Source organism: Malaclemys terrapin, chromosome 3 (genome assembly GCF_027887155.1).
Source record: "Malaclemys terrapin pileata isolate rMalTer1 chromosome 3, rMalTer1.hap1, whole genome shotgun sequence".
In the NCBI taxonomy this organism is placed as follows: Eukaryota; Metazoa; Chordata; order Testudines; family Emydidae; genus Malaclemys; species Malaclemys terrapin.
In genome coordinates this window covers 93,206,523-93,234,515 of record NC_071507.1, presented here as the reverse complement: position 1 = coordinate 93,234,515, position 27,993 = coordinate 93,206,523, and the positions used below count along the sequence as shown (strand labels likewise).

Sequence of the window (27,993 nt, the reverse complement as noted above, 5' to 3'; positions counted from 1 at the left end):
AGGGAAGCTGAAAGTCAGGAAAGAGGAACTTTAGAAGAAACACACACGAGACCTTGCACTGCCTGTCTAAATATGTGGAGTTCCAGCCAGTGCTATCAAAGGGACAGAATTTTGCAAAGGGAAGGAGAATGTGGTGAGTTTTCTATACACACACACGCACATTCCTGCACCACTGCACAAATCCATCAATGGGCAGCACAGTATCCTGTCCAGCTACTACATCTTTCCACATTAAAGTGACTCTGATTCCTTTTTCTGCAGATAAAAGACAAACTTGCCAAATTTATACATCTATTCAACTTTCTCCAACCCACCCAGAAGTCAAACATGATAAACACAATTGGATAATATAGTTCAGGTACTTCCAAGACAACCAGATGCTGAGGTCTTGTCTATATTACTGGGCTAAGTTGACCTAAGTTATGCTACTTCAGCTACATGAATAACGTTGCTGGAGTCAACGTAGCTTAGGTCAACTTACTGTGGTGTCTACACCGTGCTGCGTTGACGGGAGACGCTCTCCTGTCGACTTACCTTCAGGGGCAGCTCTATGTTTTTTGCCGCCCCAAGCACGGCAGTCAGGCAGCCTTCGGCGGCATGCCTGCGGGCGGTCCGCTGGTCACGTGGATTCGGCGGCGTTTCTGCGGGTGATCTGCCAGTCCTGCGCTTTTGGCGTACCCACCACCGAATTGCTGCCGAAGCCGCGGAACCAGCGGACCTCCCGCAGGCGTGCCGCCCTCATGGTGACCGGCACGCCGCCCCACGCAGCTTGCTGCCCCAGGCACGCGCTTGCTACGCTGGTTCCTGGAGCCGCCCCTACTTACCTTACTCCTCTCATTCCGGTGGAGTACTGGAGTCGACCGGAGAGTGCTCTGTGATTGATTTAGCAGATCTTCACTAGACCCGCTAAATTGCCCCCCCACACACATCGATTGCAGCCATGTTGATCCCTGATAAGTATAGACATGGCCTTAGTCACTAGCTATCAAACCACAAGTCACTGTTATTTATCTGACACCAATTAGTGGTGGTAGTTTACACATTTTGACAGGACCTGTGTAGCTACTGATTTGGTGAAAAAACCTTCACATGATAAATAAGAAGCTATCAACAGCCTACATCATCACAAATTATACATGAGTCTTGGGGCCTTTACTTTATTTGCAGTTAGTAGAGGGCTGAGATAATATATAAGCTTTTTGGAGCACCTTACTCTCCTTGGGCAAGTCACGGTCACTTAGATTCAGTTACCCCATCTATAAAACAGGGATAATAGTATTGTATCTCCCAGAGGGTGACGATTGACTAGTCAATGTTTGCAAAGTGGTTAAATGTGCTCTATTGTGTTATTGTCCTTTAATGGATTCAATACACTTAATGCTGAATAAAAAGACATAGTCACTTTCCTCATACATGGGGTATTCCTCACGTGTGGAACACATACACGTAAAACAAAGGCTGGAAAGAAAAGAGAGCATTGATTCATTTAGATGATAAACTGAATTCTCGTTGAACCACCCAAATTGAGTTCTAGGTGTAGCAGTATGTATTGATTTCAAAGGGAGCTGCACCCACTTATTTCAGGGTTGAATTTGTCCTAAGAAGTTCCACAAAAAATTTTATTTTCCTGGTGGTTTGGTACTGAATGCCTATTTGTCTGCAGCTAAAGTTCTAAGCACCATGCAGTACCAAAATATTTTTGTTGCTTGACTACAGCCAATTTGGACCAATCCGACTGGGTGCTGACCTGATGTGTTCTTTTTATTTTTTTTAATGAACTGCTATATAATAGCACTAATGAATAGAATTTAAACACACACCTGGGTCATATGAAACTCTGACTTTGGAGCAGATCAACATTTATGAGAACATTGGCCAGATGCAGCCCGTACTTAGAGAGATGGAAACTTGGAGTATCTTGATTGTCTTCAGTGCAATAGCTTCAAATTCACACCCATCTAAATGAGAGCAGAATTTGACTCCATGGGTTTTACATCTGTCCCAGAGGGCGTAGTCCATTTTAGCAAAAAATATAAAAAGCTCTCAACAAGCAGAAACAGATATAGGGTGCTCACGTTAATTTCTTACTTTGTGGCACCTGCTGTCACGTGTGTTTTATTTCCAGAAGAATGAATAAGCCTGGAAGAGTCTTCTGAAGGCAAATATCATCAGTCCTTATGATTCTCAGTTCAGAGATCTCACGGCCCAAGCTAAAGCAGTTACCATTGCTAAATTTGCTGCAAGCTGTCTAACATTGCACTAAACATTGTTAATTTGTGGCAACAGTTCAGAAATGCAAACTCATCCTGAAACTCTTCATAGCTAGGCTTCAGGGTTTTAATCAAAACAGCATGTCTCAATATTTGATTATAAGGACTGACCAGGAGGGAAGTCTGATGCTGATAATGCAAAAGCATATATTTTCATTGCTGAGACAGATAATCATCTATTAAACTTGTGTAACAGGATGTTTGTTATCAGAGATGAGACCAAAACCCTTGAGCAATGGGAAAGTTGAATCTGGACTATAACTTTGCAGATCAGACCCATTTATAATATTAAAGTTTTGATCTGTTGCTTCTCAATTGGGCCCAAGAGAGAAATCTAAATATCCACATTTTCATGTAGTCAATGCTTGACACATCTGTACAATAAATCAAACTACCTGGCTCACAGGTAGTGGGGCTGTGACCCAGAGGGAGTCTTGGTTTGCTGTAGTTCTGGAACAGAATGAGTTTGAAACAAAGGGAACAGAGCAATGGTCAGACTTAATGGGTATCTCTCTAGGTCACTCTGCTAACTTTTACCAAACTCAGTTGTGAATGCTGATTCCAAAATCTGGAAATGAAATGGGAAATAAAATATTGCTCCTCAGGCTTTGAGGTTTGCAGGTCTCAATCTTTATGTTATTGTTACTATGGATGGCTGTGATAGTGTACTTAATAATTCAGTGGTACCAAGTAGTACTACCAAGAATTTATACACTAAAGTGAGCAGTTGTTTAGAAATGCCTAAGATAGATACTGTGACGGGTTGCCCCCCTTTAAGGTGCCACATGATGTACTGGGATACTACTGAGCCCATCTGTTCCGCCAGCCTGGGCCCCCTTTATCCTGTCTTGCTGAGCCAGACTCTTAAGTCTTCTCTAGCCCACACACAGGCAGGGCCATACCCATCTGCAGAAAGACAGACACTGAGATCAGCTCTGGGAAGACTCAGCTTAAGGGACTTGCCACAGCACTCAGGTGTCCACCTCCCTTGGAGTGCAGACCCAAACGTATATTGTCTTGCGCTGTATAGAAAAATCTGCACAGCACAAGCTCATAAAAATTCATCCTCTCCCTCAATGTGAAGAGAGATATGCACAGCTTCTTGCCCCCCCAGTTAGAAATAGCACAAACTGGGTTTAATAATAAACAAAACACATTTGTTAACTATAAGAGGCAGATTCTGGTCTTGTACCAAGGACTGGAAGCAAGTCTATCAGTACCAGCACTCATACACAGCTTTGTCCACATCACCCCATCTTGCCTTGGGAATCAAAGAGTGTAGACACTCAGATTCTGTGGTGATGAGGACCTCAGGGGGAAGAGAGCGATACTATTGAGCCGGCTGTCAATCATCTGCAATGGAGAAGTTAAAAATAGAATTTTCGGCTAAACTCTGGAGAGTCTGTTTTAGAGCAGTAAGGATGAGTTTACACTGCAACGTAAGCCTGGGCTCAGACTTGAGTTGAAACCTCCCTTCCACCTACACCCAATTCTGTCTGATTTGGGTCATGACCCTGCAGGGGTGGTGGTGGATTTGAACCCAAGTCCCCTGGATGAGGTCCAAACTCCATTGTTTTGCAATGTGAATGCACCTGGGCCCAGGGCACGTAGAGGGTCCGGTGCTCCTCACAGCAGCCTGGACTCCCTGGGCAGCTCTTACCCTGGCCCAACTCCAGCTTCCAGCCTGGCCAGGGCCTCAGGGGGAAGATGAGGAGCAGGGCATGGGCCTCATGGCGAGGCTGTTAAGACCCACCTCAGCTGCCATCCCCCACCGGGAAGAGGATGGTACCAACCCTAAGCCTCAGGCAGGCATGGAGCAGCACTGAAGGGAATCTGGGACAAATGCTGTCCCAGAATCATTTATCTGGGAGTGGGACTTGAACTCTGTGTTTCAAGACTGTCCTGCATCATTCAGGATGGGTGGTCACCATACTTCCATAATGCTCTTTGGGCCTGATCCAAAGTTTATCAAAATTAACAGAAAGCTTCATTGATTTTGATGGGCTTTGGACCAGAGCCTTTGAGAGCAATTTAACTTTAGGAAAGGGTTCTGGGATATGATTTTGGCCTTCCATTGAATAAGCTGCTTGCTTGCTTGCGCCTTTAGTGAAGAGAGGTTTTCCATGAGTGGGCTTGTAGACGTTAAAGAGGGTTGAAGAAAGGAGGAACTGACAAGTGTGACAGGCTTCTATTGCGCCTGAGGGAGGGAAACCCAGCTAAGTACTTTCTTTACATAAGGATCTTTAAAGGCTCCAGGCATGCTTCAGTGTGTGCTTCTTCTGACAGCCCTGAGTGGTGTGGTTGTTAAGTCAAAGAAAATAGAAATGTTTTTGGTGTATTGTTTGAATAATGTAATATCCTAAGAATCTGAAAAACAAATTTAGTGGCAAGCTAGAACATACATGTGCCAATATGACGGGAGTGGGAAGGAAGGATCCTCACTAAAATGACAGACATTTTGGATAAAAGTTCAGCTGAAATTAGTTACTTTAGAGAGCAAAATATTGTAACTGTGAGAGAAGCTTACCCTTTACACAAGACACTGCTTCGAACTTTAATGGTATGCTGGAATACCTGGTAATATGGAAACATACATTGGGGATAATTACTCCTGGGTGAATTCTGTGCCAAAAAAATAAAAATTCTGTGCACAATATTTCAAAATTCTGCATATTTTATTTGACAAAACTACACAATATAATCACACCAGTTTCAATTCTTTAGGTAATTTATTTCAAAATACTTGTCAGCAAATGTCTTTAACAATACAGATAACAAAAATATTCCCCCAGGAGTAGAAAGTTAAAGAAACCCCTACAACAACCCAGTTCCTGTTTCTCTGTTATGCTTTTGTTGGGCATCTCAGTCTGGGTGTGTCACACATGCCAACTGGGCACATGTTGGGGGAAAACTCTGCCCCTCCAGTCTCAGACACCCACGCCCCCTCCCCATCAAAGCCAGCCATGGGACACCCTCCCAGGCCAGATACCCACACCTGCTACCCCACCCCCCCAGAGTCCAGGAATCCAGAGAGATTAACAGCATGATGCTGGGTCCCGGGCTTGTATGGAGTTTCCTGTATGCCACCTCCTCCCTTCAAGATGTGCTGGGAACTGCAGCTGCCTGGAACCCTCCAGCTCCCCCTATTGCTCCCCCTGGCAGTGTCCTGTATTTGCGAGCTGGAGAGTCAGGCTCTGCTGGGTCCAGCAGCCCCTCATGGTGGCCAGCAGCTCTACAGCACCAATTCTGCAGGGAAAATGAAATTCTGCACAGAACATTAATTCTGCATTGTGCAGTGGTGCAGAATTCCTCCAGGAGTAGATAATGTCATGTAGGGAGGAAAGGCCCACTTGTCTGACACCAGGCTTAAGTGGATGAACAAGAAGGGTTTACACAGTCTGAATCTTTATTGAGATTTCTATCTTCAGCCTCCAGGTTTCCTATTTCCATTCTATCTGACTGTTGTTTTTAAAGCAATAATACCTTAAAGCTATAGAACTATTCCCTGACATCATACCTCTTTGAAGCAAAATAACTTGTTTATAAACATAAATAACATTTTGAGTTAAGCTGAACTTGGACTAACTAAATAGTAAGTAGCCTCCATTTTAGTAACCTATGAAGAACACATGGGGTTCCACACTTGAGTCTTAATCAATGACTTTGTCCATCTTAACCTGTTATAGCTTATCTGACACATCAACCATAATGATATCAATCAATGTACCTCAGTTCACCACATGTATCAATCAATGTCTTATGTGGTTTTCTTGCCATAGCTGTTTCTGCAACGGAACTCGTGGATTCTCTAGGAGTTGGATATTCTTTGCCTTCCTTCTGAATGCCTCTATTCAGCACAACGCTTAAGCATATGCTTACCTTTAAGCATGTGTTTAAATCCTACTGAAACCAATAGGACTTAAGTGCTTGGTTTAACAGAATCTGTGGCATCACCCATGAAACTGATCCTGTGAATTGGTGATGTAAATGTTCTGTCTTGCTCTGTTTTCCCAAATATGTAATTAACTTTCCATCTTAGTTTTCATTTTAAACTTCTGTTTTCTCTCATAACTTATTCTAAATGCTTCCCTTTAAGCTGAAAGTTTCCAGGTATAGTCTCAACCAAAAGTATAATTTTTTGGAAAGTTTGAACAAAACCTTCCAGGTTTTTGTTTGTTTTGTTTTTAAACTCAAGAGAGGAGGGGGAAAAAAATCTATATACACCTCTACCCCGATACAACGCAACTCGATATAACATGAATTCGGATATAACGCAGTAAAGCAATGCTCTAGGGGGGTGGGGGAGGGCTGCACACTCTGGCGGATCAAAGCAAGTTCGATATAATGCAGTTTAATCTATAACGCTGTAAGATTTTTTTTGGCTCCCGAGGATGGCGTTATATCCCTGGGGTAGAGGTATATCAACTTTCAGGTTTTTTTAAATTACTTTTAGTACATGGCCAGCTTAAATAGCTGAACTTTGAAACTTCCAGTTTGAGAAGTGTGTAGACCTCAATGAGGAATAATTTTTGGTGCACATTTTTTAAAGAATTTTAAAAAGTAGTTATAAGTGACTAGAGGTTAGATTGTGCACTGTTTAGTCACATGGTGAGTTGTTACATGAGTATAGTACTCATTGTAGTCAAGGGGGCTCTCTGGTATCTCAATTGGATTTCAGTGGGACTTCTTGTGTGAGTGATTCTCCATCCAATCTGAGTAAGGGCTCAGAGTCTGGCCCTAAATATTTGTTTTGCAAATGTGCAGTTCAGGATTTCTTATTGCATTTGTCTGTTCAGTAATTGCTTATGACCCTATTGGCCTTGCTTCTACTGTACAACTCCATAGTGCCACAACTACAGTTTTTGCATATTTACAGTTTGGTACAGTTTAAAACATATGGCGCTGGGCAATACATAATTACACAACTGTACCAACACTGTTAGGGTCTTCTCTTTTTGTTTGTACTTTTCAAAAAGGCAATTAAATATCAAAACCTATGTGAATGCAAAATCATGGGTTGCAAATTTGAACAGAAAACACCAGGAAATGCAAATATAATAATTCCATTAATAAATAAATAATAATAAATTTGATCATGTGTTACATAGTGGGCCACATCCTCTGATAAGTTATTGAAGTCAGCAAAGCAATGCCAAGGATTTGGCCAGTATATTGTAAATTATAAATGCAGCATTCTAAACAAAAACTATATTATAACATGCCAACATAGGAATGCTAGCACCATGGTCAGTAGTATATAGGGTAAAGGGGAAGGAGGAAACTGAACTTCTGTCACATCCACATAGAAAACCCCAGTTTATCGAGGATCCATCATCCCCTGTAGCTCTCAAGTCTCTGGGCAATAGTCCCTCTGACCTTGCCCTGCCCCTTGTATCAGGGGCAGACTGCCTATGCCCACATTCTCCACCACCTGTAGCAATGTGGCAACTCACTGGTGTGGCGGCTCCTGCTGGTCATCCTGGGAATTAGCTCTTCAGCCTAAGGAGTGCCCTCTGCTGGCTGATGTCCCACTTGACACTGGCCCTGTGTCTTTCCTGGACCCCAGTTCCTCTTTATCTTGAGGTGCTTCCCCCTAGTAGTATCCCCACACTTTGGGGGTCATCTCCCCTCCCCAGGGAACCCCAAGCCCCCTATCCCCACCTCACTTCAGTGGCTACTGCCAGTCATCATCTAGCCCCCGCTCACTGGGGCAGACTGCAGTCTATACCACTCATCATCGGCAAGGGGGGGGTTGGACCTGCTGCCTTTGCCTACCTGGGCTGCACCTCTGCAACTCCAGTACCCTTCCCAGCCTTTACCAAAGCCTGCAGGGGTTTCAGTCTGGCCTTTCCCTGGCCCTACTCTACTCTACTCTAGGTAGCCTACTAAGCTCCCAAACAGCCAGGCCCATCTCTTTCCCCAGCTAGAGAGAGACTCTCTCAGCAGCTGCCTCACAGCCCTTTTATAGGGCCAGGCGTGGCCTGATTAGGGCGTGGCCCCAGCTGAGACTGTTTCCCCAATCAGCCCAGCCTTTAGCTCGCAGCCCCAGCCCGTTCCCAGAGCTGGCTTTAACCCTTTCAGGCTCGTAGCGGGTGACCACCACGCTACACAAACTATTATAAACATTATACATATATAATTTTCTACTCTCCATTGTTTGTCAGACTCTTCTGGAAGATTGAAACAAAATCTCTTTTCCTCCTAATTTAGTCTTTCTTTTCTGGCAAATCTTATTTTTACCTTTCCCACTTATCTTCTCCATCTTCCCCCAAGAATTCCTAACAGATTTTTGAATGGCTTGTTCTGTTAAAGCACCAAAATCATCAGTAAAACCAGTACAACTTTTGTTAGCTAACAGCTGCAGTAGAGCCAGCAGAGGGTGCACTGAAGCACAAAACTCTGTTTTGGGTAAGTCCCCCACATACGGATTATTCTTAAAGTGTGTGTAGAGGGGTTTGGAGGGAGACAGTCATTTTCACACACTGTTATTTACCTTTAGTGAAAAACAGTGTTCAATCTTTATAACAGACCAAGATTCTAGGAGCCCATGCCTCATTAAATATGTACATACAAAAATTGAGAAAAAAGTTTTACATACATTGGCCATAAGATAATTTCAGTTGCTTACATAATTTTCCACTGATAGTACCAGGAGACTGGGGAAAGAAAGGAAAAAAGTGTTTCCAAAAATTGTTTGTAAATTTGAATGCTGTGTTGAAGGAAAGCGCAGGAGAAATAAAGTGAATCCCAGGCTCAGTTCTCCTGACCTGAAACACCCACTGAAGTTAGTGGAAATCATGCCTAAGTAAGAACTTCAAGATAAGCCCCAGAATCCTGACTTCTCCCTATAGCACAGAAGACTAAAGAACTATGTTTCTCTTTCTCCAGTGGCCAGAAGTGTCTCAAAATGCAGTGCAGCATCAGTTCTCAAGTTTTTTGTACACTAATACTAACGGGTCTTGCACAAGTTCACACCTAAAACGAGGTTCAGCAGGTAGAGACTAGTCCATCTGAAACCATGAACAGTTGTGAACAATAAATAAAAATATTTTTTTAGTACAAAGAAAACGTGTTGATGAGCCTATACTGGCTGGTGATTTCAAACAAACAAAACAAAAACAAACAGTAACTACATGGCAGCAATAATGAGTGGTCTAATGGAGTGAAAAACACTTGTAAAGGTCACTGGGCCTGAACCAGTCTCCGTTGAAGTAAATGGCAAACTCCTATTGACTACAGTGCCACAGGATCAATTCCTGTATTATGACTGCGGGTAAGTCTAATAAAAAGAAAACAGTTTGAACTCTGTTCTTTTGTTTTCTAATACAGACACCAGAGTTGCATATTTTCAGGGCCCAGGTGCCGCTGAAACAGAGACAAGGGTATGTCTACATTGCAATTAAGCACCCGCAGCTGGCTGGGGTCAACTGACTCGGGCTTGCGGGGCTTAGGCTGCGGGGCTGTAAAATTGAAGTGTACACATTTGGGCTTGGACTGGAGCCTGAGCTCTGGGACCCCACAAAGGGCTTGGACAGGAGCCCAGGCTGTAGGACTTTTCCCCTTTGTGGGGTCCCAGAGCTCAGGCTCCAGTCCAAGCCTGAATGTCTACACAGCAATATTAGAGCCCCACAGACTGTGCCCTGCAAGCCCAAGTCAGTTGACAGAGCCCAGCTGCGGGTGTTAAATTGCAGTGTAGACATATTCATATAGACCAAAAAGATCACCAGCCATAAATGCAGAATCAGCATGGGATGGGACAATAAACAGCTGCTGAAGGTCAGAAATTAAGAATAAAGCAGCCTGTAAGAAGTCAGACATGCAAGGAGGTCAGGAAGGGACAGATAAGGGATTCTCCCTCTGAAAAAAAGAGAAACTAGCAGAGGAAGCAGCCACAGAGTAGAAATCCCCCAAAGCAGGCAATCAGTTAGAGTAACTGTTCCACAGCAAACCAAGGAGAAGAGAATTTATGTGGGTAAGATTCAGGGCCGGTGCAATCACTAGGTGGACTAGGCAGCTGCCTAGGGCGCCAAGTGGTTGGGGGCGCCAAAAAGCGGTGCCCCAAACATTTTTTTTAAACAGCGGAGCACAAGGCTGCTGCTGCTCCCCACCTCCCGGCTCCAGTGGGGCTGCCCGTGGCGTGGCCAGTCCCCCCGGGGGAGCAGCTGGCGGCAGAGCGGGGAAGGGGAGGGTCTAGCGCTAGCAGCTGCGCCTTCTTCCCCATATCACGGGCCGAGTCGGGCTCCCCGCCATCCCTAGGGCTCTTAGTGGCGGCGGCAGCAGCAGGCTCAGGCACGGGGGGTGGCTGGCTGCCTGTGCCGCCGGTGAGAGCCCCAGGGGCGGCAGAGAGCCTGGCTCGGCCCGCAGCGCGGGGAAGAAGGTGCAGCTGCCCTCTGCTCTTCGGGCGGAGAAACTGGGTGTCTACTCCTTCTGCAAGGTACCTAGCCAGGCCGCAAGGAGCCACACGGGCCCGCAGAGCACCGGGGGGGCCGGTGGCTAGGTCCAGTCACTGGCCTGGGGAATGGTGTATGTGGGAGCAACCCAGGCACCCCTTGCCCAGCCAGTGCCACCCCCTTCAACACCCACCGGCCAGCTACCTTCTCCCCTGTGCACCTCCAGCCCCAACAACCCACCCTGTCTTGCCACTTTTGCCTCTGGGCAACCTCCACCCAGCAACCTCCCCCCCCACTCCCCAGCCAGCCATGGTAACCTTCACCCCTGCATCAACCTCGGGGACCACCCCCACCCTCCATCTCCCTTCTGCCCACTCCTCCCTTGTGCAAACCCCTCCGTGCCACCTTCACCCCTCTGCAACAACCCTGGGCACAGACACCCCCCCACTGCCAGACCCTTGCAACAACCCCCTCCTGCCCACTTCTCCCTTGTGCCACTCCATCCCTGCTACTGCACCCCTGCAATGAGCCCCTTTTGCCTCTGTGCAATCTCTTCCCTGCAACTACACCCCTGACCCTCCACCTCTTGGCCACCTCCATCCCCTGCAACAATCCCATGCACCCCCCACTCTGCCACCTTCACCCCCTTGGAAGAGCCCCATATGACCCCCCTCTTTGCAGCCCCCCCCCGGTGGTCCCTGCACTTTGTGAACATCTGGGCCCTGGGGGGAACTTGGCCGTAGGAAAGTGGGGGCTGGACATCGGAGGGGGAGCGCAAGGTGGAAGTTTCACCTAGGGTGCAAAATATCCTTGCACCGGCCCTGGTAAGATTGTATTAACAGCTAACAAACAAGTTACCCAGCAGGGCAATTCAAGAAGATGAGGGATATGGGTGAGGAAGAAACAATGCTTCTTAGAATAGTAGCATTTTATTATATATCTTGAAAATCCAATAAGCACAAGCAACAGACACAGATGCGTTTAATTAAAATACAGTAAAGCAGGCCACAACCATATAAAGGGAAAGGAATCCTCAAATCCTTTCTTAATCTTACTCGAGAAACAAATTTTGAGAAGCAAAACAGATCAAAAACTCCCCGAATGGTTAGGGGTGTTTTTATCCACATTTTCATTTTGGCCAATCTCTCTGTTTGATCTTGATAAAACTCCCATTGGCTTCAAGAGGTGTTTTGCTTGAGTAAGTTGTGGATAAGGACTTCAGAACTGCTCCCAAAGGATTCAAAATAGAATGAAATATGATTTTCCAAGGGTGAGATTATTCCATCTTGTTAACAAGGCCTATAACTTAGACATAAATGTAAAATTATCATATGTAGCATTTTATAGAAATATTAGAATTGAATATTAGAGAAAGCAGCTGAACGTTTTTGAAACTTCTCATTTTTGTGTCTTCCTGGTAGGCAGCTCCACAACTCAAAAGATTTTTCTCCCTAGAATGCAGTATAAATCGGCCTATCAATTTTCCACATCAAAATGAAGGTTCAGAGACTAAGTGGCATGTTAGTGATTTCCATTACAATCGCTGTTTTGCCAACTTTTTTGTCTTGTGAGATTTTGTCCATTTCCTACATCAGCAGCTCCTGGAGTCATATGAATATGTGCAAGCTTCAGCTTTAATTTTGTTAAAGTAAGTTTCCAGCCTCCATGAGTGTGGAGTAAAGCTTGAAAATATAACTCAAGTGTAACCTAAAGATACAATAGTCAGAAGTTAAATAAACAGAACTCTGATTTTTTAAAAAGTTCATTATTGTAAAGCCAATCTTAGGATTTTTCAGGGCTTGGCTCATGACTATTCCACACTTGGGGATAGCAGTCTTTGACTGGTCTCTGTTTGCCTTTACTGGCTTCTGTGGCTCTTTTCCAAATTCTAGGGTGGGGCTGCAAACACACTGAACAATATCCTTTTTTAAAGGTCTATAAAATAAAAAGACCAAATGGAGTCCAAAGAAAAGAATTGGCTCATGTGGTAAAGTGTATATCATAACTAAAAGCAAAAGATAGTTTACTAACTACATGTAACTATAATGTCTTCTTCCCCAGGTTCTCGAAAGACCACCATATGTGTTAGACAGGTGGAACTTTTGACTCTAACCTATCCAACAAAGTAAATTATTTCCTTCTCATAGTAGATAATCTGATATTTTTCTATTCACTGATTATCTTAAATGCAGTAAAAATGTCATCTATTTGCTTACTAACTTTGTTCTCTCCCATTTGGTAAAACTTGATTCTTCTCCATTGGTTTTGGTGGAGTACATTCATTTGCTGCCTTTTTTTGTACATCAGCATCATTAATGACATCGGGTATCTACATTGTTCTATGGACAATGCTCAGTTAAGTCATACTACAGGGTCTTCTCCTTTACTTATGTCACTTTATTTTCCCATCTTGCTATTATTAATTATACAACTATGTAACTATTGTATATTATTTACAGTCAATTTATAAAGTAGTTTGAAATATTATTCAAATACAAATGGCACTTTTCAGCATGGTACCTTTTAAACAAATAAAGAAGGAAACCCTGCCCTGAATAGTTTGCAATCCAAGACCCCAATCCTGCAGTTGGCTGGCTGTGTCTATATGGAGTAATACTGAACTCTATGGGGATTGATGTGGGTGAAGGGGTGCATCAGTGCAGTTACAGGATTGGAGTCTTATAACCCAAACCTGCAAACACATATACAATGAGTAACTTTACTAATGTGAGTAGAACCATCAAAGTCAATGGGATTGCTCTTGGGAGTAAAGTTACCTGTATATTTACAAGATTGGACTCTATATTAAGACCAAAAACATCAGGAGGAGATCAAAAGCACTAGCCCATATCATGCCACATTGATCTTTATGAAGAACCCCCAATTGATGTCTATGGGGATTTTTGCTTGAAACTTGATGGTATGACATAACCCACTGGGTCGCAGGATAACAGCAAGGGAACTGGGAGTGATCACAGTACGACCCTGACCATGCACTGAGTTCTATTTATGGGGACTTCTAGAGATGTGGAATCCTACTGATTTCAAAGGGGCTTCATTTGGACACAGACAACTGCTCACACTGCTCAATGCAAGATCCGGGCCTATGACCTTAGGTGAATAATGTACACAATGTGAGGGTAACACCATTTTTAAAATTTCTTTTTAGTTTGTATGAAGGATGTTACAGAAAATATGGCCCAGATCTTGCAAATACTTATTCCAAGTCAGTAACTTTAATCACATGTGTAGAATTATTGATGTGCATAAGAGTTTGCAGGACTGACCCCTCTGATCGGGTTAGGAGAACTTAAGTTAGCAGACCCTGGGTTTCTTAACCTAGGCCTTGAGCATCAACACTTATTTGTAACCCTAGGTTATGAATTTTTGAACCCTGGGTACCAACCAGGGCGCTAATGTTTACACTGCATTACACAGGCCCAAGTCCAGCCACCCACATTCCAGACTTCTTAGCGCCCTCCCCAAATGTGGCTGTTTGCTGGGACTGTTCACCAAACTTGACTGTTCAGAGGACAAAGAAAGTTAGCCTGTGGAACTGTGGGTTGCTTTTGGCAGACTCCCAGAGCATTGGGACTCCCAGTCTAATTGGGCTGTGTCTACACTGCAAAGCAGTAGGGCTTGAACCCGTGGTCCAGCTTGATTCAGGCTCAGACCCTCCACCCCCGTGGGGTTCTGGGTCAGAGCTCTTGGTTAGTGTGATTTGTGAGCAGACGGAAGGGGAGCCTGAGTTGGAACCCTGTGGTCACACTGTGATAAAATACCCCCAGCAAGAGTCTCAGAGCCTAGATCAGTTGAGTTGGGCTGGCAGGGCTATAAAATTGCAATGCAGACAGGGGGCTGGGCTGAGCCCAGCTGGAGCCCACCCTCTCGCGGGGTCTGACCCAGGCTCTAGCAGAGCCCGAAGGCTAACACTGCAATTTTCCAGCCCCACAAGCCAACTCAGCTCAAGGAGCCGTCCCGGCCAGGCCACCTGTGGCCCCGCTGCTGGTCTTTCAGTGCAGTGTAGACGCACCGAGCGCGAGCCGGCGGGACTCCTGTTCCCACATCAGAACCCTCGCTCCTCCCCCCGGTTGCCAGCGGAGGCGTCCTTGGCTGAGAGCAGCTTCAGCCTGGGGGAAGGCGAGAAGCAGCCGCCGCCAAGGAGTTAAACAGCCCGGAGCTCTGCGCTCCCGCACGGCTCCGTCTCCCGGGCTGGCCGGCCGGCGGGGCGGGCTGTTGCTGACGGAGGCGGGAGGAAAAGCCGCCGCCCGAGCCAGGGGGCTGCCCGCAGCGTCCCCGGCTTCAGACCGGAGTCAAGGCAGCAACTTCCTCGCCCCCGCCGCGGGGAGCCACCTACCGGGCGCCGCAGCGAGGCCGAGGCAGCCCCGCCTGGGCTGGCTCCGGACGGCAGCAGGCGCGGGGAGGGATAAAGTCCCCGCGAGCAGCCTTGGGTGCGGCGCTGCCTCCAGTCACGGCGAGGTAAGGGGCCGAGAGCGGGCACCGGCGCGGCTCCTTCTCTCCGCAGCTGGGCATTCCCGCATCGGGCGCTCCGGGGATGCCTGGCTGGCTCCTGCCTTGGGCACCGCTTTTCAAGCCGCTCCAGCGGCTGCGGGCTCTGGCTGCCCGGCGCCTGCAGAAGGCATCTGCCCCCGCTGCTCTCTAAAGAGTGGCAGCCTCCCGGGGCCCCTGTTCTTTCTTTGCACCCCAGCGACAGCCTCCCCCTGCCCCCGCCTTAACTGGTCCAAGACGTGACCAGAACCCAGCCCGGGAACTGGAGGAAAATGTTTGCAAACTTCTCGCCCTTCGTGGGGCACGCGCTGGGGGAATGGTGAGTTGCTCCTGAACTCCCCCGGCAAACCCGGGCTGCGTAAGTGATGCAAATCGGCGCTCGTGGCAGAGCCATTAGTTTCCATTAGTCCGAGGGGAACCTTTCGCTGGCTGCAATGTTTGGGAGCTGCCGTGTGTGTGGAAGGGGCACTGGCCGCGGGGAAGCTGAGGGGCTCCAGCTGTTCTTAACAAAAAGCGCTCGCGAATTTGTGAGAGGGACAAACTAAACAACTGAGGAAAAGGCCGATTAATCTAAACACAACGGACTAGGAAGGGATCAGGGCTTTGAAGTGTAAAGGTGGACACGTGTTATTGCTCTAGGAAGTAAATTTTGGAAAACCCGAGCAGTCACAAGAGTGACTTTTGTTTCTACTGCAGAGTCGGACCAGTAAAGTTGGAGTTTTGCTCTTCCGAAATGCATGGGCTTGAAAGCAAAGCAAAAATAAATACTGGAGGACTTTGGTGTTCGGTGTCCGAATTCAGCAAATTGGCTAAAGCTTGCTGTTTGCCTTTGTGCAACTTCTTAATGGCACTGGGGCTTTATTTGGAAAAGCTGTGCAGCTCTGCACTAAACCCTGTCCAGCTGGAGCTATTCCTGAGCTTAGTTCCAATAGCCCCCAGGGACTTGCTGCCTGATGGTGACACTTGTAACGATTAAGGCATCTGAGTGCTGTGATAAGGCTACTACTATTCACATCTAAGATGTGGCTGCAGCCACCAATCTCCCCTATTATGGACCTTGTTCCATCCCCTGATTGTTACAAATGGTGACCTTATTAAAACAGGGGGCACCTGCTTCTTTTAATTCTCTTTGAAATGGCTTTAAACAAGTCATATACTTGTTTGTTTCATAAAACTGTACTTGAAAAAGAGAACCTTGTCACAGGTACTGGCCATCTTCTATGACAAACATTTGCAGAACAAGGCTTTATAAAAGTCAAAAATGTATAACATTACAATTTTAGTTAGCGATGCATGTAAGCTCTTCCTCCTATAAAATGAAAAGAAAATTAGCTAAAAAGGAAATAAAAACCATTTTGCCATGACAATAAAAAAGCCAAATAGATCTACTAGAATCATTTTGAAATTGGCAAGGAAAATGTCCAAAGACAGTATTTTTCTATGAATTTAAACATTGTGAAGCAGAATTCGGTGCTCAGATATGCTCCTATCAGTTTCAAAGGGATGTGTGCATGTGAATCCAAGGGTGTAATCTGGCTTTGTGTGTGCCCCATGCTGCATTCCTTGCACACCCAAATGTCCACTGAAACCAAGTTAGGCCTTTCCCCCTTCTTCTGGAAGTTAATTTTTATGGCAACACTCTTTAGTCAATTTTCTGAATAAAACTATGATTTCAGTAGGATGCGTCTATAATGAGAATTTTGGGTGTGCAAGGAATGTAGGAAGGAACCCATATTTTGTAGCAGAGTTTCGCTGACTGTTACCTCCCCAACTCTACCTTCATTAATACAGGTTTTTTTTGTTTGTTTTTAGCAAATGAGCCTTATAGATTTGGGCCTTGATCTTGCAAATATGCCTGCGCATGTTTAACTTGGCTACTGTGAGTAGTCTCACTGAGGTTAATGGGACGTCTCATGATGGTAAAGTTAAAAACATGCATAAGAGTCTGTAGAAGTGGGGCTTTGGATACCAGTAAACCACATAGTTTAAGTGACTGAATATGCAGTATTTTTATGAAGGGTGTATTAGATCTTAAGCTCTTCAGGGCAGGGGCTGTTGCTCTTCAGGGCAGGGGCTGTTCCTTACTGTGTATTTGCATAATGCCTAACACACTGAGGTCCTGATTCTGTTTGAGATCTCAATATGCTACCATAGTACTAACTACGACTAATAATTATCACATGGGATAAACATGGTACTGAGCTCAACACCATAGCATGCAGCAGTAATAGATGCTGCTCCACAGAACAAAATGCTGTGTGTTTCTCATTCCTTAAGCTGGTAAAAAAGTTGAAAACTGTGCTTAGCAGAATAGGGACCTTGTGCATAATTATGTGCTATGGTAATAGTACTGTTATTAATAAAACCCTTTTTATGGAAATTTCAATAGTGTCAACAGCTTTGTAATTCTGTGTCTTTTGTTTTTTTTGTTTTTAATGATCAGTTTAGTTTTATACATTTTTTGCTTTTTTCATTTTTGAATTAAAAAAACCTTTTTAAAATTTCAGAATTCCTTAATCCTGAAAAAATTCCACCACCTGACTAGGCTGATCAATCATAAAAAGCAATGTTAAAAAAAACCCCAAACAAACCCACCACCATCCACAACAAAATACACCCTGAAAAGAAAAAATGAATCTCTCTAGAGAAAAAATATTTAGAGGAACAACAAACTGAGTAAGTTGTGTTTTAATTAAAAAATAAAAGTAAAAGTAAAAACACAACATATTTTGCAAAGAAAAGTGTTGTGCCTTTCTGAATCACAATTGTTTTCTGTGAGCCTCATGGGGACTGACTGACCTCCCTGCACACTGCAGGAGCTATCTCTGGAGCTGCTGCTTGGGGGGAAAGCTTCAGGGCTGTTATAGGTCAGTCTCATGTTCCTCCCACCTGGTCATATATGCCTCAGGTGGAGGGGTTTTGGGCCTATAGCCAGCTGGAGGTTAAACCATATATATATAAATCATATAATCTACTCGGCAGTACATTGTTTTCATAAATTAAATAGAAATGAAATTATATTTTTTCTCCACAATTGTATTTATTTTTATTCTGAGTTTAGTTTTTACAAAAATAATGAAAACAGCAACCTTAAGTCTCTGAATGTATTTGTAGAAAAACCACAAAGAATAAATTGCAGAGTCTTGGGAGCAGTGACCTTCATTTTTGTACTTTTTTTTTTTTTTTTTTTTTTTTACAGCACCTCACACAATGGGAACCCAATCTGATTGGGACTTCTGGGTTTTACTGTAATATATGTGAAAAAATGTCCTTCAGACAGTTGGGGATTGCACTGTGTGGATAATGGACTGCAGGTTTATTACAAGAAGTGTCTTGGGTTTTTTTCAGTGCATTACTACTAGTATATCCAGTAAAGGATGGTGTGTGAATGTTACTGTAAGTCCAAGGTGTTGACCTTTAACACAGGGACAAGAGAGGTCAGGAGCGTATGCATGGCTGCAATGACTACTGTGTTGAAAAGTTCACAAAAGGTATCCAATTGGTGTAGAAGTCCTGACCGCTTCCTTATAGTTTGGCAACCTTGTAGATTCTGTTTATTATTATAGTTATAAAGGAGCCCAGATCCTGTAATTGACCATCATTGGAGAAGTAAATAGGGACTACTCAAGTGCTAAAGTTGAGCATGTGCTTAAATGTTTGTTGGATTGGGGCCTTACTTTATAAAGAGGATAGCCAGATTGTTTGTTTGCTTGGGGGTAAATTGATAGCTCCATTGACTTCAGCCAAAGTCTCGTTGAAAGTCGTTAGGCTCCTTTAGTCACTAAGAAGTTTTTGAAAATTTTACACATAGTAATTTGTGCTGTTTTAATTTAAAATAAATATTTACAAGAAAGTCTGTAACAATGACTTTCTTAAAAACCATGAAAGAAAAATACCCATTTTAATAGATCTGCATTTGGTGTCTTTATGGACTACTGGATGAACAATACTTGCTACCAAATATGCCTACCTTCCTTATTCATGTTGCTTAGCACTTCAATTCCATGAGTGTGCCATTTAAATTTATAATACAATGAGGAGCCATTACGCCCTATTGCAGAGGTGGGCAAACTACAGTGCAGGGGCCACATGCAGCCCTCCAGACATTTTAATCTGGCCCTCGAGCTCCTGCCGGGAACCGAGGTCTGGGGCTTGCCCCGCTTCGGCACCCCAGCTGGGGAGCAGGGTTGGGGTCTTGCCCCACTCTGCATGGCTCCTGGAAGCAGTGGCACGTCCCCAGTCTGGCTCCTACACGTAGGGGCAGCCAAGGGGCTCCGCACACAGCCCCCACCCCAAGCACCACCCCCGCAACTCCCATTGGCCGGGAACCCTAGCCAGTGGGAGCTGCAGCGGTGGTGCCTGCGCACAGGGCAGCGCGCAGAGCTGCCTGGCTGTGCTTCCACATAGGAGCCGGAGGGGGGACATGCTGCTGTTTCTGGGAGCTGCTTGAGGTAAGCGCCACCCAGTGCCTGCCCCTCTGACCCCCTCCTGTTCCCCAATCCCCTGCCCCAACCCTGATCCCCCTCCCCCCCTCTGAATCCCTCGGTCCTAGCCCGGAGCATCCTCCTGAACCCCTCATCCCCAGCCCCACCCCAGAGTCTGCATCCCCAGCTGGAGCCCTCACATCCTCCTGCACCCCAACCCCAATTTTGTGAGCATTCATGGCCCGCCATACGATTTCCATACCCAGATGTGGCCCTTGGGCCAAAAAGTTTGCCCACCCCTGCCCTATCGTGTCAACTTGTTTATATAACCCATATAAAAACCCATAAACAGCTAAATAACAACAACAAACAGTTAAATATTGGAGAAGCTCAGACAAATAGTAGCAATGAGATTATATAATACAATAGCTAAAGAAATTATTAGGAAGCTTGTTTCTGATTCAAAGACTAAAGGACGCTTCTGGTGGATTGTGCATATTTTCTAGCTCCCTTCCCCCTCCCAACAGTTTATGTATCACACTGTGTACTACAGAAGCAGTATGCTTGCTCCCCCTTAGAAAATGGTTTGTGAGGCCTTCATTAGCAATGTTACTGCTTGAGATAGGACAGCTGAAAATAGGTTTATTATTAGCACTGATTCAAATGAGTGTTTACTTTTTCTTTCTTTGTTCTCTCTCCTGATTTATTTTAGGCTGTGGTGCACTAGAGCCCATATTTGCATTCACTGAAAGGTATCTGGGTTTAAAGATGCTTCTTCAGTGAAGAAGACCACCTTAAACCTTAAGATAACTTTATTGAGCATTGTTTCCCCTTCTGTCACCTTAGGTTTTCATTTCTTTATTCTGCTTTCTACCTCTCCTTCCACCTTCCCAACTCCTTCTGTCATTATTGATTTTCAAAGAGCAATACAAGTAATTAGAATGATTCAGTGGTATATGGGTAATAAATACATTGTGGTATATACAGTTTGCAGAAAAAGCCTTCAATTTGGAGGACTTAGTAGCCTCACAATTTCCCCTAAGAAATAAGTGACTTAAGAAAAGGAAATGCTAGTTGCTTCGTATTAAATGCTCTTCCTTTCTTTATCCCCATTACCATTTTTATTTAGATCAATGTACATTTATGATCTGTATCCTAATTTTGAGCCAAATCCTAGACCAGAGAGCAAAGCCCAAGTAGAAGTTTTTTGTTCTGCATGCAAATCTGGCCCACTGGCACAGTGCTAGGGAATGGAATGCTCTGCCACAGCTTGAGAAGGAACATAAGAACCCGAGGAAAGTCACACTCAGTACATGGCTGGGGGATTCTTGTGGTGTTGCAGATGACTAAGTTGGGGGAACTTTTATTTGAACAGGCCCCCATAAAATGTAAGGCTGATTCTGCTCTTTGTTCCATGAGATCTTTTTACCTGTATTTCACTGTCTAGGGGGTCGCCAAATGAAATTAATAGGCAGCAGGTTTAAAACAATAAAAGGCAGTGTTTCTTCACACAATGCACAGTCAACCTGTGGAACTCCTTGCCAGAGGATTTTGTGAAGGCCAAGACCATAACAGGGTTCAAAAAAGAACTGGATAAATTCATGGAGGATAGGTCCATCAATGGCTATTAGTCAGGATGGGCAGAAATGGTGTCCCTAGCCTCTGTTTGCCAGAAGCTGGGAATGAGCGACAGGGGATGGATCACTTTATGATTATCTGTTCTGTTCATTCCCTCTGGGGCACCTGTCACTGTCCACTGTTGGAAGACAGGATACTGGGCTAGATGGACGTTTGTCTGACTTAGTAGGGCCATTCTTATGTTCTTCTTATGCTCTTATGTTATTGTGGCTTGATTTGATAACTGTGGATTATCTAATGACCTCCTGTACACGTTATTTAGCAGAAGAAATAATGAATAAATTTGCTTTAATAAACAGTATGTTAAGTTGTTTATAGTGCTGTAGCTGTCTTGGTCCCAGGATATGATAGAGACAAGGTATATGAGGTAATATCTTTTATTGGACCAACTTCTGTTGGTGAAAGGTACAAGCTTTCATGGAGCTTTGGCAAGCAAAAAGGGTGTGTTCCCTCTCCCCCGCACCCCCCCCAAATCAGGTTAGCACAATCAAATTAACTTAACATGACTGAGGAAAGAACAACAACAAAAAACACCAGTAAGATTCAGGATAACACCATAAAACCATGTCAGCTGGCTATATTGTAGCCTGGGTGGAGTACAGGCTACAACGGTGGTTTTAAAACTTTTTTCTGGTGACCCAGTTGAAGAAAATTGTTGATACCTGCGTCCCAACAGAGCTGGGGATGAGGGGTTTGGAGTGTGGTAGGGGGCTCAGGCCTGGAGCAGGGGGTTGGGGTGAGCAGGGGCGGCTCCAGCACCAGCGCAGCAAGCGCGTGCCTGGGGCAGCAAGCCGGTCACTGTGAGGGCAGCAGTCGGGCCGCCTTCGGCGGCGTGTCTGCGGGAGCTCCGCCGGTCCCGCGGCTTTGGCAGCAATTTGGTGGCGGGCACGCCGAAGGCGTGGGACCAGCAGCTCACCCGCAGATATGCCGCCAAAGCTGCGTGACCAGCAGATCACCCCCAGGCATGCCGCTGAAGGCTGCCTGACTGCCGTGCTTGGGGCAGCAAATAACATAGAGCCGCCCCTGGGGGCGAGGGCTGCGGGGTGGGGCTGGGAATGAGGTGTTAAGGGTGGGGGAGGGGGTTCTGGGCTGGGAAGAGGATTGAGGTGCAGGAGGGGGTCAGGGCTTTGGGTGCAGGCTCTGGGTTGGGGCTGGGGATGAGGGGTTTGAGGTGCAGGAAGGGACTCTGGGTTTTGGGGGCGGGAGGCTCAGGGCTGGGGTATGGGCTTATCTCCTGCGGCTCCCATTCAGCGGCGCAGCTGGGGTGCAGAGGCAGGCCTCCCACCTGTCCTGGCACTGCAGACCGCACTGTGCCCCAGAAGTGGCCAGCAGGTCCGGCTCCTAAGCAGAGGCACGCAAGCGGTTCTGCGCAGTTCTTGCTCGCAGGCACTGCCCCCCTCCAGCTCCTATTGGCTGGGAACCGGCCAATGGGAGTGTAGCACCAGTGCTTGGGGTGGGGGCAGCGCGCGGAGTCCCATGACCACTCTGCTTAGGAGCCGGACCTGCTGCTGACTACTTCCGGGGCACAGCGCAGTATCAGAACAAGTAGGGACTACTAGTTTTTACTTGCTGGCTACCAGGGTCCCTGGGTGCTGAGCAGGGGGACCCAGTGCCTTGCATTCCGTGACCCAATACTGGGTTGCGACTGGAAGTTTGAAAACCACTGGCTACAACATGACAAGCTAACACAGCTTTAGATGTGTTAGCCTGAATCTTAATGGATTTTTTTTTAATCATGTTAACTTGTTTGCACTAATTTGCTCTTTGCCCTTCAAGACCGGAACTTACTATGTCTGAGTAGACCAGGGTATGGCAAACTTTTTGGCCTGAGGGCCACATCGGGTTTACAAAATTGTATGGAGGGCTCAGTGGTTTGAGCATTGGCCTGCTAAACCCAGGGTTGTGAGTTTAATCCTTGAGGCGGCCATGTAGGGATCTGGAGCAAAATCAGTACTTGGTCCTGCTAGTGGAGGCAGGGGGCTGGACTCGATGACCTTTCAAGGTCCTTCCAGTTCTAGGAGATAGGACATCTCCATTAATTTTTTTTATTTTAAGTTAGGGGAGGCTGTGCCTCCCCAAACAGCCAGGCGTGGTCCGGCCCTGCCCCCATCTGACCCTCTCTCCCCCCCCCGCTCCCTGTCCCCTGACTGCCAGGCGTGCCCCCCTCGACTGCCCCCCAGTCGCCCCATCCAACCCCTCCTCTCATTCCTGACTGCCCTCCCCGGGACCCCTGCCCCATCCAACCACCCCTTCTCCCTGTCCCCTGACTGCCCCTGGAACCCCTGCCCCCATTCACCCCCCTGTTCAGCACCCTCTGACCGCCCCGACCCCATCCACACCCCCGCTCCCTGACCACCATCCTGAACTCCCCTGCCCTCTATCCAAGCCCCCCTCCCCTGCTCCCTGCCCCCTTACCGTGCTGCCTGGAGCACGGTGGCTGGCGGTGCTATAGCCACGCCGCCCAGAGCACCAGGACAGGCAGCTGTGCCGCCCAGCTGGAGCCAGCCACATCACCGCACAGCACAGAGCACTGGGTCAGGCCACGGTTCTGGAGCTGCGCTGCCCGGCATGAGCTTGCAGCCCCGCCGCCCAGAGCATTGCGCCGGTGGTGCAGTGAACTGAGGCTGTGGGAGAGGGGAAGAGCAGGGGAGGGGCCGGGGGCTAGCCTCCCGGGCCTGGAGTTCAGGGGCTGGGCAGGAGGGTCCCGCGGGCCGGATGTCACCCGCAGGCCGTAGTTTGCCCACTTCTGGAGGAGACCCTAGCTTTGTGGTATTTATCATTACCTGTTTTAATTAATGCTTCCTATTCTGAGGAGAGAGAGAGGCAGGTGCATACATGTTAATAGTACCCAGTCTCCATTCATGCGTTTTTTGTTTGTTTTTTTTTGCCTCAAGGAAAATTCTTTGTCAAAGATTTGAGGTGTGAACTTAAAGTAGAATACCTTGTTCAGTTCAAAAAGTAAAGGCAAATATGCATTTAGAGGAGTATTGTCAACTTAAAAACTCGGCCTCTTTGAAATGCATGGAACTTTTGCCCTTGACCTCAATGGACTCAGGACTTCATCCCGTATTTTGTAAACAAACACATTTCTTTATCTGGTATTAACAATACCGTAAACTATTAAAATGTAAGAATTCTAAAAAGTCAATAAACTAGTCACTACGTAGGGCTTGTCTACACTGGCACTTTACAGCACTGCAACTTTCTCGCTCAGGGATGTGAAAAAACAGCCCTCTGAGTACAGCAAGTTTCAGCGCTGTAAAGCACCGATGTAGACAGTGCACCAGCACTGGGAGCTATGCCCCTCATGGAGGTTTTTTTGTTTCCTTGTTTGTTTGTTTTTGTTTTAGGGTACTGGGAGAACGCTCTGCCGTGACTACACAAGTTAATGTTGCCAGTGTAGACTAGCCCCAGTCTCCTTGTTTTACTTTTTGAATTTCTCTTAGCTTGGACAATGAAAATCAGTTAAGTCATTTTCAGCTTTCAAATGTTTGTGCTTCAAGTACTGCAGGAAAATGTTTGCATAAAAATAACAATGTTTAGTGGAACTAAAAAAGAATGGCAGAAACATTTCTTTTGGTCTTAGGTTTTAAAGAAGTTTATCTTTACAAAATATAAATTTTGAGCCAAATTTAAGTTGACAGTGTCTCTAAGTTTTGTAATGATAGCTCCAGAAGAGTAGAGTCAGATTTTAAAGCTTTTTTTATTTTCCATTTAAGAGGTTGAACTGACTTGTTATAAGTGGTTTTTTTTATATTTATGATTGTGTAAAGAATCAGAAAATATTATAGATGATCACTCTCTGTGATTATCTTTATAGTCAGATTTCTAACTACAGTATTCATTGCTCTTCAGTAACATTACTTCTGTTTTCCCATGTTGTTTTTTGAAAAAGAAGCAGGATTTTTAGAGAGGAAACACATCAAGAAGTTAGCAGGACCGTTTAGTCTGTTGTAGGAACAGGAAATAAGACTACACTCACTGGAGCTAGCAAGAGGAATACATCTTAGCTTGTGCACAGTGCCTGCCCAAAAGAAATTCCTACTTTGCAGAGAAACATTGGTCCTTGACCACTCTAGAACACAGACTTTAGTGCTTAACTAAGGTGATTATGCTAAGATTGTGGAGCATTTGGTTATTCCTTTTGGTGCTACATTTAGGCTAGGTCTACACTATACGGGGGGTCGACCTAAGATACGCAACTTCAGCTACGTGAATAGCATAGCTGAAGTGGCATATTTTAGGTCAACTTACCTGGCTGTGACGACGGCGGCGAGTCGACCGCAGCTGCACCGCCGTCGACTCTGCTTCCGCCTCTTGCCGTGGTGGATTTCCGGAGTCGACGGAAGAGCCATCGGGGATCGATTTTTATCGCGTCTAGTGAAGACGCGATAAGTCGATCCCCAATAGATTGACTGCTACCCGCCGATTCGGTGGGTAGTGAAGACGTGCCCTTAGATAGATTGGAGCTGTTGTAATTGCAAAGTGATCAGGCCATAACATGGTAGTGGTACCAGTACTTAGTGTGTAATGGAGTTTTTGCAGTATCTATACTATGTAATGAACTTGTGTTATCGTATGTACAATAGCAGAGAATACAGAAACGTGAACCATTGAAATACCATTGTTTGGAATACAAAGCTTGTTAAGTAATTATAGACTTCCAAAAGCTTATTCAGTGCTAAGCTGAGCTGTAGGCATTTTGTCTGAAGAATTTTCAGCAATTGTTAAAATCCATTTAATTCTCACCCCTAATTTTTACTCCTTGTCATTTACACAAACATTTGTTTTGGGCTGACATAATATCTGCGTAATCTCAGTTTTTATGAAAGTTTGAGAAATATCCAACAAGCCATTTTATGTAGCTGCTAAAAATGTAAATGTTTCAAGTTTGTAACACTTGTATCGACCTCCCTTTGTAGCTGGTAAGTTAAAACAGCTTTAACTTGACAACTGCAAACGTGTCATGCCTGTACTCTTTAATGTATACACATGCCTGTGGCAGGTTTGAATTGTTCAGAACAAAGAAAGTCTTTGACGTCGTAGCTTTTTTTTTGGGGGGTCTCTAAATAATGGGAACTTATGCATCCTTGAATGTAGGGTGACCAGACGTCCTGATTTTATCGGGACTGTCCCGATATTTGCTTGTTTGTCCCACGTCTTGACCAATGTGCGGTCGGGCCACTGGACAAACCAGCAATTTTGCCCTCCCGGAAGGGCTCTTGCCCCCCCCCCCCCCGACTCCGCTCCCTCCATCCCCCATTGGCTCCCTCCCCAAATCACCAGCCTGGCCCCGCCTCTTCCCCATGCATGTGGCACTCCTCCTCCCTTCCAGGCTTGCTGCTGTAATGGCAGGGCAAGCCTGGAGGGAGGGGGTGGTGGCTGGCTTCCAGTTCCTGGAGCCGGTGAGTAGGGGCACTGGGCGGGCAAGGGGAGCTGGCCAGGGTGCTGCTCCCCCAGGAGGTAGAGGGTGGGCTCCGGACCCCAGCAGTGGCGGGGGAGAGCGGCTCGGGGCCGCACGAGTGGCCATGTAAAGTTTATCAGCTTGGACGGGACCCCGGCTGGCTTCCCGCCCCGCATCAGCATGTCGCACCGGCCGCCACAGGCCAGGTAAGGAGCCGAGTCGCCCTCTCCCCCCTCATCCTGGCTCCTCAGCTGAGCCCCCCCGTCACCCTCCTGGGGGAGCAGCCCCCTTGCCAGCCCCCCTTGCCCGCCCGGTGGGGAGGAGGGGGAGGGGCAGCAACCACGGCGCGGCCGGCACCTGCAAAAGCAGCTTTTTTTTTTTTTGCTCCCCCCCCCCCCCCGCACATCCCGATATCCCCCCTTCTCCCCCTCCCCTGCATCCCGATATTTCCAGTCAGTGATCTGGTCATCCTACTTGAATGTTAGAAGATGTGATGCATATGTCCTAATAATCACCTCCATTTTGCTACTCAGCTGAAGCCATAATGCTATGATGTCTGAAGCAATAATGCTATGATGTCCAGCAACCTGTCTATACTCACCTAAACCCAGTAATATGTCACCTGACTGTATCTCCTCCTTCGGTTGTCTATAGTTTACCACTAGCTACTGGAAGTGACATGCTGTTCAATCTTCACCCTCCTTTTATCTTTCCGTATCATCCTAAATTCCTCAGCTTCTCTGAAGGAGAAGGGAAAGTACGCTCCTGGGCTCAGTTTGTAGAGGACGACTAAAGGAGGTGACCTTCCCAGATTTCCTCTCTTTCACACTCATGTACAAAGCCCCAGATTCTCCAAGGTATGTATGCACTTATTTTCCATGAAAAACAATGGGACTTATGAGCTTAAACACCTTTGAGGATCTGGGCCAAAGTAATTACCAGTCTCAAAGTCCAGAGTGCTTTGTGGCAATGTAGGTACCATGGGAAACTTGACATTTTAACATTTAAATTGTCAACTCTACCACTGGTTATTTTTGCAGGAAGAATAAATTCAGTTTTAACTGTGCAGTCACACATTTTTCGTGTGTGTGTGGATTCAAGCTCCCTTCCTGATATTATTACTATTGCAGCTCAGGAGGCTGATGGTGAAATAAATGCATATCAAAATAGGACAGTTTTCTTTAGAGGAAAGCTTGTTGTTTAATGATTAGCACTAAATTCTGTCTTAAAAAATAAATTAAAGTGATACTTAACGATAGTGACTTCAATGTGATTAATCATGGGTGCAAGTGCTCATCCTTATAACCGTGGTCCCCATCTGGCCAACAGTGCCTGTAAAGTGCTTTGAATAAGGGAAA

At 46.0% G+C, this 27,993-nt stretch overlaps 1 protein-coding gene across 3 annotated transcripts in view; it reads left to right on the top strand.

Annotated features, from left to right (window-relative positions):
- Nucleotides 1–27,993, top strand: part of TIAM2 (TIAM Rac1 associated GEF 2) — a 323,237-nt gene that overhangs the window by 82,907 nt on the left and 212,337 nt on the right. For 2 of the 3 annotated variants that reach the window (XM_054022226.1, XM_054022222.1), the window contains exon 1: nt 14,831–15,139. The exons of the other annotated variant lie outside the window; for it this stretch is intronic. The gene's annotated coding sequence lies outside the window, so the exon portion shown is untranslated. Of the gene's footprint in view, nt 1–14,830; nt 15,140–27,993 lie in introns of those variants that run through there. 3 annotated transcript variants of the gene reach the window in all.